Source organism: Canis lupus, chromosome X (assembly GCF_011100685.1).
Source record: "Canis lupus familiaris isolate Mischka breed German Shepherd chromosome X, alternate assembly UU_Cfam_GSD_1.0, whole genome shotgun sequence".
Classification (NCBI taxonomy): domain Eukaryota; kingdom Metazoa; phylum Chordata; class Mammalia; order Carnivora; family Canidae; genus Canis; species Canis lupus.
Window position 1 is genome coordinate 13,104,753 of NC_049260.1, and position 12,131 is coordinate 13,116,883.

Genomic DNA, 12,131 nt, shown 5'->3' on the forward strand with positions numbered 1-12,131 from the left:
TTTCTTTTCTAAAAAAAGAAATAAAAAAAAAAAAGTTGACCCCATAGAAACAGAGTAGAAAAGTAGTTGCAGTGAACTGGGAGTGGGAGTAACAGGAAGAAGTTGGTCAAAGGGCACAAACTTTCAGATATGAGATGAATAAGGTCTGAGGATCTAATGTACAACATGGTCACTATAGTTAAAAATACTATATTGTTTATTTGAAATTTGCTAAAAGAGTAGAATTTAAATGTTCTTACCAGAAAAATTAAAAAGGTAAGTATCTGATGGATGTGTTAACTTGGTGAGGGGAATCCTTTTGCAGTATATATCAAATCACCACATTGTACACTTTAATTTTTTTAAAGATTTATTTATTTATTTATTTTAGAAAGAGAGAGCACATGTGTGAGAGCAGGGAGAGGGCAGCAGGAGAAGGAGCAAGAGAATCCCAAGCCGAGTCTGCACTGAGTGCAGAGCCCGGGGAAGGGGTGGAGGGAGGCTCAATCTCTGAGCCTCAAAACCCTGACATCATAAAGTGAGCCAAAATCAAGAGTTGGACACTTAACCAACTGAGCCACCCAGGTGCCCTGGGACCCTTTAAATGTCTTACAATTTTATCAATTATGCCTCAATAAAGTTTGGGGGAAAATGCTGGAAAAAAAAATCCTCCTAGAAGATAACATTGAGAAAATCTAGGTGATTTTGGATTTGGTGATTACTTCTTGGATGTGATACCAGAAGCATGATCCATGAAAGAAAAAAACTGGTGATTTGGACTTCATTAAAATTAAAAATGACTGTTCTGTTAAGAGAATGAAAAGACAAGCCACAAACTTGGAGAAAATATTTGCAAAATACTTATCGAACTAAAGACTGGTATCCAATATACAAAGACCTCTTAAAATTCAAAAGTAAGAAAACAACCCAATTTTAAAATGAGCAAAGAATCTGAATAGACATCTCACCAAAAAGATACACCGGATGGCAAGTAAGCTCATGAAAAGATGCTCGATACCATATATCATTACAGAATTGCAAATTAAAACAATGGGATGTTACTACACACCTACTAGAATGGCTAAAAACTATGGAGAAAAAAAAAAAACTATGGAGACAGCTAAAAGGATACCAGGGGTTCAGGAGGAGGGAGGGAGGAAGGGATGAACAGATGGAATTTTTAGGGCAGCAAAACTGTTTTTTTTTTTAATTTAAATTCAAGTTAGTTAACATATAGTATATATTAGTTTTGGGGTTAGAATTTAGTGATTCACCAGTGGCATATAACACCCAGGGCTCATTGTATCACGTGACCCCTTCATGCCCACTCCCCAGTTACCCCTTTCCCCCACCCCCTCCCCTCCAGCAACCCTCAGTTTGTTTCCCGGAGTTAAGAGCCTCTTATGGTTTGCCTCCCTCTCTGTTTTTATCTTATTTATGTTACCTTCCCTTTCCCTATGTTCATCTGTTTCATTTCTTAAATTCCATATGAGTGAAATCGTATGGTATTTGTTCTTTTCTAACTGACTGATTTCACTTAGCATAATGCCCTCTAGTTACATCCAGGTCAACACAAATGGCAAGATTTCACCCTTTCTGATTGGCCGAGTAACTTTCCATTGTATATGTATGCCGTATCTTCTTTATCCCTTCATCTGTTGATGGACAGCTGGGCTTTTTCCATATTTTGGCTACTGTGGACATTGCTGCTATAAACATTGGGGTGCATGAGGGGAGCAAAACTAATTTGTATGATTCCATAATGGTAAATGCATCTTGCCCTGCGTTTGACAAAAGTCAAAGAATGTACAACCCAGAGAGTGAACCCTAATGTAAACGATGGATTAAAAAAAAAAAAAAGATGGATTTTAGTTAATGGCAATAACGTACCTATGTTGGCTTTTCAATTATAACAAATGTACCACACTAATGTAAGATTAATGTGTGAAATTGAATCAATAAGGATTATCATGTGTGACTAACTCGGGAAACTGTGGACTGGTGGGAGGAGGATCTGTATGGGAACTCTACTTGCCACTCAATTGTTCTGTAAGCCTAAAACTGTTTTAAAAAAATAATCTATTGGGCAGCCCGGGTGGCTCAGCTGTTTAGCGCTGCCTTCAGCCCAGGGCGTGATCCTGGAGACCTGGGATCGAGTCCCACATCGGGCTCCCTGCATGCAGCCTGCTTCTCTCTCTGCCTCTCTCTCTCTCTCTCTCTCATAAATAAAAATAAAAATCTTTTTAAAAAATCTATTAATTAGGGGATCCCTGGGTGGCGCAGCGGTTTGGTGCCTGCCTTTGGCCCAGGGCGTGATCCTGGAGACCCGGGATTGAATCCCACGTCGGGCTCCTGGTGCATGGAGCCTGCTTCTCCCTCCGCCTGTGTCTCTGCCTCTCTCTCTCTCTCCCTGTGTGTGACTATCATAAATAAATAAAAAATAAATAAATAAAAAAAAAATCTATTAATTAAAGTCTTATCCTCTGCAAGCCTGGGTTTCCTTATCTCAGAAGTGAGGAGTTGGACTAGATTTTAGATTTTAGAGTGAAATTTTGTCCTTAGAAGTAGAGATGAATTATCCCTCCTTGCATTTCCAAGTGTTTATGATTGTTATCTATCCCCACCATGTAGCTTTCAGTGATTTCATTGATAGATCAACAGAGCTGGCATCACTTGGCTGTGCGTGTTCTGGCAAAGAATAGACTCACACAGGAAAGTTTTCTTTATCAGGTTTTTTTGGTGATATTTTAAACAGAACTTTAGGGAAAATTTATTTCTATGTTTATTAAATGTTTCCTCTCCATGTTTCTTTGAAAGCCATTTTGTGTTTTCAGCTACAATTTTGGCTTCAGCGACCTTGAAAATATGATCATTTCAAGTTAGGGTAAATATTCTAGCTTTGGGGGGAAATCTTAGTTATATTAAAAATTCAGTGAAATCCTTTGTTAACCATGCCTTGTAGCTAAATACCACAGTAGTTCAGCCTTTTTTTTTTAAAGATTTTATTTATTTATTGATGAGAGACACACACACACAGAGAGGCAAAGACACAGGCAGAGGGAGAAGCAGGCTCCCTGCAGGGAGCCTGATGCAGAACTAGACCCCAGGACCCCAGGACCATGACCCAAGCCAAAGGCAGACGCTCAAGTACTGAGCCACCCAGATGCCCCTACAGTAGTTCAGTCTTTTTTTTTTTTTTAGTAGTTCAGTCTTAACACAAAAATTTATATGATAATGTAGAATCAATTGGTCACATGGACTTTACTGTGCTATCCTAGTATGAAATAAAGGCATTCAAAAAAAAAGAAGAAAGAAAGAAAGAAAGAAAGAAAGAAAGAAAGAAAGAAAGAGAAAGAAAGAAAGAAAGAAGAAGAAAGAAAGAAAGAAAGAAAGAAAGAAAGAAAGAAAGAAAGAAAGAAAGGCATTCAAGAGCATCCAGGCCATACAAACCACCACTCAAGCAGAAGGGAGTTACAACATGTATATAAGCCACTGCATCCCATGTTCCCTACAGGTAGTTATAAATATTCAATAATGATGTTTAATGATTCAACTGAATGAAGAAAGAGGTACCAGAGACCTAGACTGAAAAATGTCAACAACCCTCTTTTTTAAATAAAAATTTTATTTATTTATTTGAGAGAGAGAGAGCACAAGCAGGAGGAGAGGGAGTGGAAGAGAGAAGCGGGCTCCCCGGTGAGCAGGGAGCCCCAGGACCCTGAGATCATGACCTGAGCCAAGGCAGACTCTTAACCTACTGAGCCACCCAGGCGCCCCATCAGCAACACTCTTAATATATACAACAATGCAGTTTAAATTGCAAACATATAATAGTATTATAAGGGCACCAGCCTGGCTCAGTTGGTAGAGCACAGCTCTTGATCTTGTGGTTGTGAGTTTGAGCCCCATGTTGGGTGTGGAGATTACTTAAAAATAGAATCTTAAAAAAAATGGTAAAAGCATTGTAGATGACTCTTACTGAATAATTTAATTCCTAAGGAAACTTGAGTTGACTTTAAATTTACATTAAAACCAATATTTAGTATGGGAATTAGCATTGTTACTGTTCTGGGGAGTAAGCATTTTTGCTTATGTTATATTAATTGTTCTCTTTTAGTCAAGAAAAAACAGGCTTCCCACATTCACCACTTCACTCTCATTATAGAAAGGAATGTTGAATATATATTTAGATTGCTTTAAAGCAGTGGCTTTAAATTTTTTCTTGGCTGCAACTCACAGTAACATATACATTTTACATTTACCTATCATCTATGTGTCTTTCCATGATACTGAAACGAATTTCTCACAAAGTAGTACCTACCCTTACTGTGTGGTAATACTCTGATCTATTCTATTCTGTTCTATTTCATTAAAAAAAATACCCATCATGACTCTAATTTGATTTCACTAATGGACCAAGACACACAGTTTCAAAAACATAGCTTAAAAAGCTCCAGAGAAATGTATAACGAATAGACCAAATATCATATATAATGATAAAAATGCATTGAAAGAGGCTTTTAGGGGCGTCTGGGTGGCTCAATCGGCTAAGCATCTACTTCCCGCTCAGGTCAGGATTCCAGAGTCCTGAGATGGAGCCCCACAGCAGCCTCCCAGCAGAGCCTGCTTCTCCTCCTCCCTCTGCCCCCGCCCCCCTGCACGCCTGCACTTACTCTATCAAATAAATAAATAAAATCTTTTTTTAAAAAGAGGTTTTTACCACTTCACTTCTGAATAAATATAAAAATTTAAAATTGATATGCCACAGACTATATTTCTGGGGAGTGGGACTGAGAGAGAGAAAACACCTTTTATCTGCCAATTGTTTGAAAAAATAAATTTTTTGAAAAATAATTTTTTAAAAAGATTTTATGTATTTATTCATGAGAGATACAGAGAGAGAGAGGCAGAGACACAGGCAGAGGGAGAAGCAGGCTCCATGCAGGGAGCCCGACGTGGGACTCGATCTCGGTCTCCAGGATCATGCCCTGGGCTGAAGTTGGCGGTAAACCGCTGAGCCATCCAGGCTGCCCCTGAAAAAATAATTTTAACATGTATAACTTTCATAGTAAAAAAACCCCCAAACCCTAGCATGATGTACCTATTTATCCTAAGGGGCTTATGTAATAGATCCTAAAAGTTATGTTTTTTTAAAAAAAATAGTGGGGGCACCCAGATGGTTCAGTCGGTTAAGCAACTGCCTTGAGCTCAGGTTGTAATCCCAGTGTCCTGGGATTGAGTCCTGAAGGGAGCCTGCATGTCCCTTTGCTTCTTCCTTTCTCTCCATCTCTCATTAATAAACAAAAAATTCTTTAAAAAAATAAAAATAAAAAGTAATAGGAAGTTGAACACAACAAGAATGTATAATCATAGGGTATTAGTTGCATACATTATAGATAGTCCATGGATGTGCTACACCACCATGAAAAATGATTATGTAAGTTCTAGCTCAGTGGTTCTCAACTGGGGGTGATTTTGCCTCCCAAGGGACATTTGGCAATGTCCAGAGACCTTTTGCATTGTCACAACTGGGGGAAGGGAGTGCTACTGACATGTGGTGGGTACAGGCCAGGGCTGCTGCTGCACATCCTACAATGTACAAGACAGCCCCCCCCAACAAAGAATAATCCCCAAATATCAATAGTGCTAAGGTTGAGAGACCCTAGTCTAACCAAATGACTATATCTACGTGAAAGCTTTACCTCCCTCCTCATATCTGTAAATAACTTTTTTTTGAAGCTTTCTCTCTCTCTCTCTCTCACTCTCATACTTGGAATAGAGTTATTTATGTTCATGTCTTATTTTCTAGGTAGAAAACTCCTTTTCACAGATGGGATAAGTGTCTGATTCATCTCAGTATAACCAGCAACCAGACCACTTTGTGTCGTGTAATTGTTTAATAAACATCTGTTGAATTATTGCATAAGAAAAAATATGCCATTCTGTAATTATTGAAATAGAAAGATGCTCTCAATATATTTAACTGGGGAAAAAAACAGGTTTTGAATCTCCAGATTCAGTGCAATTCCTATCCCAATCTCAGCTAACTTCTTTGCAGAAATTGGTAAGCTAACCCTCTAATTCAGAAGGAAGGTCAAGGGACATGCAAAAGCCAAAACAATCCTGAACAAAGTTGGAGGACTCACACTACAGAACTCTCAGAATAAATTCTAGGACTAAATCTTTGTGACCTTGAGTTAGGCAATTTCTTGGATATGATACCAAAAAAAAAAAAAAAGTGACAAAAGATTAACTGGGCTTCATTAAAATCAAAACTTCTGTGCTGATGGGATGCCTAGGTGGCTCAGCATTTGAGTGTCTGCCTTTGGCCCAGGGAGTGATCCTGGGATCCGGGATCAAGTCCCGCATCGGGCTCCTTGCGGGGAGCCTGCTTCTCCCTCTGCCTGTGTCTCTGGCTCTCTCTCTCTCTCTGTATCTCTCATGAATAGATAAATAAAATCTTAAATAAACTTCTGTGCTACTAATGATATCACAAAGACAGCCAAAAGACAACCCACAGAATGCGAAAAAAAAATTTTGGAAATCATGTATCCTAACCCTAACCCTTACAACTCAATAATAAAAGAAAATCCAACTTAAAAACGGGCAAAAGAGAAGTACCTGGGTGGCTCAGTGGTTAAGAATTTGACGTCAGCTCAGGTCAAGATCTCAGGGTCCTGGAATGGAGCCCCATGTGGAGGTCCGTGCTCAGTGGGGAGTGTGCTTGAGATTCTTTCTTCGTCTCCCTATTCCTCTATCCCTCCCCTTCTCTATAAACAAACAAACAAATAATTTTTAAAAAGTGTACAAATAGCTGATGTAGGAGAAGAGAAAAATTGTCCGTCTGCCTTTCTAGATTTTCTATCAGGGCCTCTGTAACAAAAGACAGATTAACAAGAAAAAACATACAAATTTATCTAATACAAGTTTTATGTCACACGAATGCTTGCATAAGGAAATGAAGACCTGATGAAGTGGTTAAAGCAAAATGCTTTTATGCTCGGTTTGATGAAGAATGGACAATCCTGGGAAAACGTGATAAGGCAAAAAGGATATGAATAAGTAAACGGAGGTGGCATGTTCTGAGCCCCCTCACCAACAAGTACATGAAGAGGAAAATAGAAATAAAACCACAATGAGATGCTACTCCACACCCACAAGAATGGCTGTAATAAAAAAGAGGGGTAGTAACAAGTGTTGGTAAGGACATAGAGAAACTAGAATGTATATACATTGTTGGTGCAGCTGCTTTGGAAAAGTTTGGCAGTTTATCAGAAAATTTTTTTTAAGATTTTATTTATTTAGTTATGAGAGACACACACAGAGAGAGAGAGGGAGGCAGAGACACAAGCAGAGGGAGAAGCAGGCTCCATGCAGGGAGCCAGACGTGAGAGTCGATCTCGATCTCGGGTCCTCAGGATCACGCCCTGGACTGTAAGCAGAGCTAAATAAACCGCTGAGCCACCTGGGCTGCCCAGTTTCTCCGAAAATTAAACATAGTTACTATATGACCCAGCAGTTCCACTCCTAGATATGTCTGGGAGAGGAAAGAAAACATATTTACACAAAAAGTTGTACACAAATATTCATAGCAGCCTTGTTCATACTAGCCAAAAACATGGAAACAACCCAAATGTCCATCAGTTGATGAATGGATACATTAAATATGATATATCTATGCAATAGTATATTATTTGGCAATAAAACCAAATGAAGTATCTCTGTATCTTACACCATGGATGAACCCTGAAAACATTATGCTAAGTATAAGAAACCAAGCATAAAAAGCCACCTATTGTAGGATTCTGCTTATATGAAAAGTCCAGATTAGGCAAATCCATTAGACACACAAAGTAGGTTATTGATGGCCTAAATTTGGAAGGTTTGGGGGGAAATGGGAAAGATTTTTATGGAGTATAAAGATGTTCTAAAATTAGATTGAAGGGGCACCTGTTTGGCTCAGTGGGCAGAGCATGAGACTCTTGATCTCCGGGTTGTTAAGTTTGAGCCCCAGGTTGGGTGTACAGATTACTTAAAAAAAAAAAAGTCTTTAAAAATAAATAAACAGGGCAGCCCGGGTGGCTCGGCGGTTTAGGGCCGCCTTCAGCCCAGGGTGTGATCCTGGAGTCCCGGGATCGAGTCCGGTGTCGGGCTCCTTACATGGAGCCTGCTTCTCCCTCTGCCTCTCTCTCTCTCTGTGTCTCTAATAAATAAATAAAATCTTTTTTAAAATAAACAAACAAGACTGTAGCGATAATTACACCAACCTGTAAGTATATATATATCTCTCTATTTTTTTAACCTTTAGATATATTAAAGCCCAGTCAGTTGTTCATTTTAAATGACTCCCACAGTGTGTTAATTATATCTCCATAAAGCTATTTTTGAAAAAGAAAAGCAAAAGCAACACAACGTGTATTTGCTCCCTAGCAAGTAGCTTGCTAAGATAAATGTGGAATGCTAGCGGGTCAGCTTGTACCTGGTTTTCAAAAACGTTTGTTTGTGAACACCCTGATTGATGAGTTGCAGCTGCACTAGGAGGGATGTGACTTGGCACTTAGTCTCGGAGACAGTGCACCACGCAGAGTGTGCACGTAGCTGCTCAATCGCAGGGCTGGCTGCCCTGAGCCCAAGCGCTGGGCGGCTGGTTCAACGGAACGCTCCCCGCTGAGCATGCTCAGTGTCTGGGGCGACCGGGAAGCCACTGGAGCTGCGTGGCCCCGGCCCAGGAGGCAGCTGCTCTTTGGCACGTGCATCGCTTGCTGCGTGTCTGGTAAAGCTCTGTATACTAGCGTGTGGGGAGAAATACCACAAAGTGTAGTGCAATCGTGTATTTAGCTGTACTAGTGAGTGATTCACTTTGGGTGTCCAAATTCCAGATGATCCTGAATTTCTGTATACTTCTCTGCACTTTCTGATTTTTTTTTAATCTATAAGATTTTACTTATTTTTTTCATAAAATGAGTTGAAAAACAAAAGTCTTTGCATTCCTTGGCTAAAGCCTACGTGGTCATGGTGAGTCTGTTAATGTCTGATTGAATTTCATTTGCTATTATTTTATTTATAGTTTTTCATCCAGCGCCTTCTGTTTTCTTTTTCCCCACTACATTCTTCAAGATTGGGTTTCAGGGTTTGTAGCGTTCTCATACAATGAATTAGAGAGTTTTCCATGCTTCTCTATAACCTGGAACTGTTGGTTGAGTATAGAAAGAATCTGTTATAGAAATAAAATATATTTTTTAAAGATTTTATTGATTCATGAGAGACACGGAGGGGGGGAGGAGAGGGCAGAGACACAGGCAGAGGGAGAAGCAGGCGCCACGCAGGGAGCCCCACGCGGGACTCGATCCTGGCACTTCAGGATCATACCCTGGGCCGAAGGCAGGCGCTAAACCGCTGAACCACCCGGGCTGCCCAGATTCTTTTTTTTTTTAAGACTTTATTTAGGAGATCCCCGGGTGGCTCAGCGGTTTAGCGCCTGCCTTCGGCCCAGGGTATGATCCTGAAGTGCCAGGATCGAGTCCCGCGTGGGGCTCCCTGCGTGGCGCCTGCTTCTCCCTCTGCCTGTGTCTCTGCCTCTCTCTCTCTCTGTGTCTCTCATGAATAAATAAATTAAATCTTAAAAAAGAATACGTTATAGATTGGTGCTTTATTATAAGAGGATATAACTCAGGAACAACCAGATAGAAGATGTGCATAAGGCAAAATATGGGGGAAAGGGATGTGGGGTTTCCAGTGGGCAACCCTCACAGCACTTCCTCCTGTTCACCAACCCAGAAGCTCTCTGATTTTTTTGTTTTTCGGTGGAAATGATATATTAATGCTCTTCAGAAAAAACAAGCCTTGGGGCGCCCGCTGGGTCAGTCAGTAGAGCCTGCGACTCTTGATCTTGGGTTTGTGAATTCGAGTCCCATGTTGGGTTTAGATATTACACTTAAAAAGATTTTTGAAAGGGCAGCCCTGGTGGCTCAGTGGTTTAGTGCTGCCTTCGGCCCAGGGCGTGATCCTGGAGACCTGGGATCGAGTCCTACGTCGGGCTCCCTGCATGGAGCCTGCTTCTCCCTCTGCCTGTGTTTCTGCCTCTCTCTCTCTCTGTGTCTCTCATGAATAAACAAATATCTTTAAAAAAATCTTTGAAAAAAAAAAGAAAAGAAGAAATAAACCTTTACAAAGAGTTTAGTTTCCTTTCCACATCAGGAGATTTGCTAGTGAGGCTGTAACCCTGGGCAGAGGAGTCAGTGGCTGCTCAGCAACCCCCCCACCACCACCATTCTGCGTATCCTGCAGAGAGGGTGCTTGGGTGGGGCTGCTGAACTCTGGCACCCACTGTTCCAGGGGAGGCCCCACCCCGCTGCCACAGTTCTCACTTTTCATTGTGTAAGCGTGAGAACAGTCTGGCATGGAGAATCCGAAGAGGTGGAGACTAAACTTTTGGGATCAGACACTAAGCAGGCTGAGCCTAGGTGCCAGCTGTGTAAGGGAGTGTGGGGAAGGGCCACCTGGCTGGCTCCCAGAAACAGAAGTCCCCTCCATCCAGTGGGAAGTGAGTCTGGGTTTCGTACCCCCAGCCCCCTCGTCCAGTGCGCCTCCCCCCCATCCACACAGGAGGAGCCTTAGGTTCCAGTTTGTTGCCAGCTGCCCTGTAGAGAGTTCTTGGGATCATTCATCGAATATTCCTGCTTGTCTCTCCTCACTTTTAAACAGTTATAGTGTACTGGCCTTTGTTTGGGCAGGGAGTGTCTCTCTCACAAGGGTTCACAAAATACTGAGACTTGAGAATAATATCATTAGGCGATCAGACCTTCTCAACCAGATTTTCTTTAGTAGTCTCTAGAGATGTCAAAATGCGTGTGCTGTTTTATGTTATTTTTCTTTCTAGCACTCAGATTACTAAAGCTTTCTGAACAATCCCTCTTAGAAATGTGCAGCTCCACCTCAAACACAGACTAGTTTTCATCTCTAGCCACAGGAGGGCGCACAAATACATTAATCAAGTGAAGTTCGGTCTAAAAAATTTGGGACAATACTACCTCCGGTTGAGAAAAAAACCCATGCAGAGCATGGCACACTTGTTAGTGTAGAGCCACGCAGCCCGACAGAACTTTCTGCGGTGATGGAAGTGTTCTGTATCTGTGCTGTCCAGTCCATCAGCCACTAGCCACATGTGGATACTGAACCCTCGAAATGTGGCTAATGTGACTGAGGAAATGAATTTTTATTTTAATTATAAATTTAAATAGTCACATGTGACTAGTGGCTACCATATTGGACCACGCAAGTCTACAGCACTAGACTCCATAGGAATGTTGGTTTTTCTGACTGGCTTTATGTGTTGACATTTAAGTAATTTTGGATCTAACAACACTAACTTGAGGCATAGAGGAAACTCACATTGATGTTCTAGTCATTGGCCAGCTAATGTGCCAGGTATACTTGCACACCTACCTTGCTTGACTTACTATGCACCTAAGAGATGGCTATTATGTCCATTTGATGAATGAAGAAACAGAGTCCAGAGAGTTAGAGTAAATGGTCCAAAGTGAGAGGCTTGCCAGATATATCCATCTAATATTTTCTGAGTGCCTACAGTGTGTCAATAAATAAATCAGCTAGGCACTATCGTAGACACTAGAAATCTGCAATAAGAACCAATGTTTGCTATGGGGGCCTTTTCAGTAAATGCTATATAATATTTCCTGATTTATCGGAGAATCACTTGTATATTTTTGCATATCATGTTCTCAGAGTTGGAAGAAACTTCCAGACTAACCGTTAGCACTATCTCTGGTGTATGAAACTATCACTATGAGCTCTGACCTAGGTCAAGGGCTAACTGGGTTTTCCATTTTCAAATCTGTCACTAACTAGGCCTATGACCTTAAGTAGATAGTTTGCCCTTCCAGGGTTAGAATTTCCTCATTTCCCAAACAACACTGTTAGCCTAGGAGATCTCCAAGGGCTATTTTGCATTTCATTGATTCTGAAACTCACATTATTTTCACCAGATTTTATCTAATGATCGATGGCACTTCACAATACAGTTGGCAGCAATTTTTCTTATACAAAATAATGGTATATCTTATAATCGTGACACATTAGACTAGATGAAATATGTTCTGTGTGATTTTAGAATATCAGTAAAAATATTTATC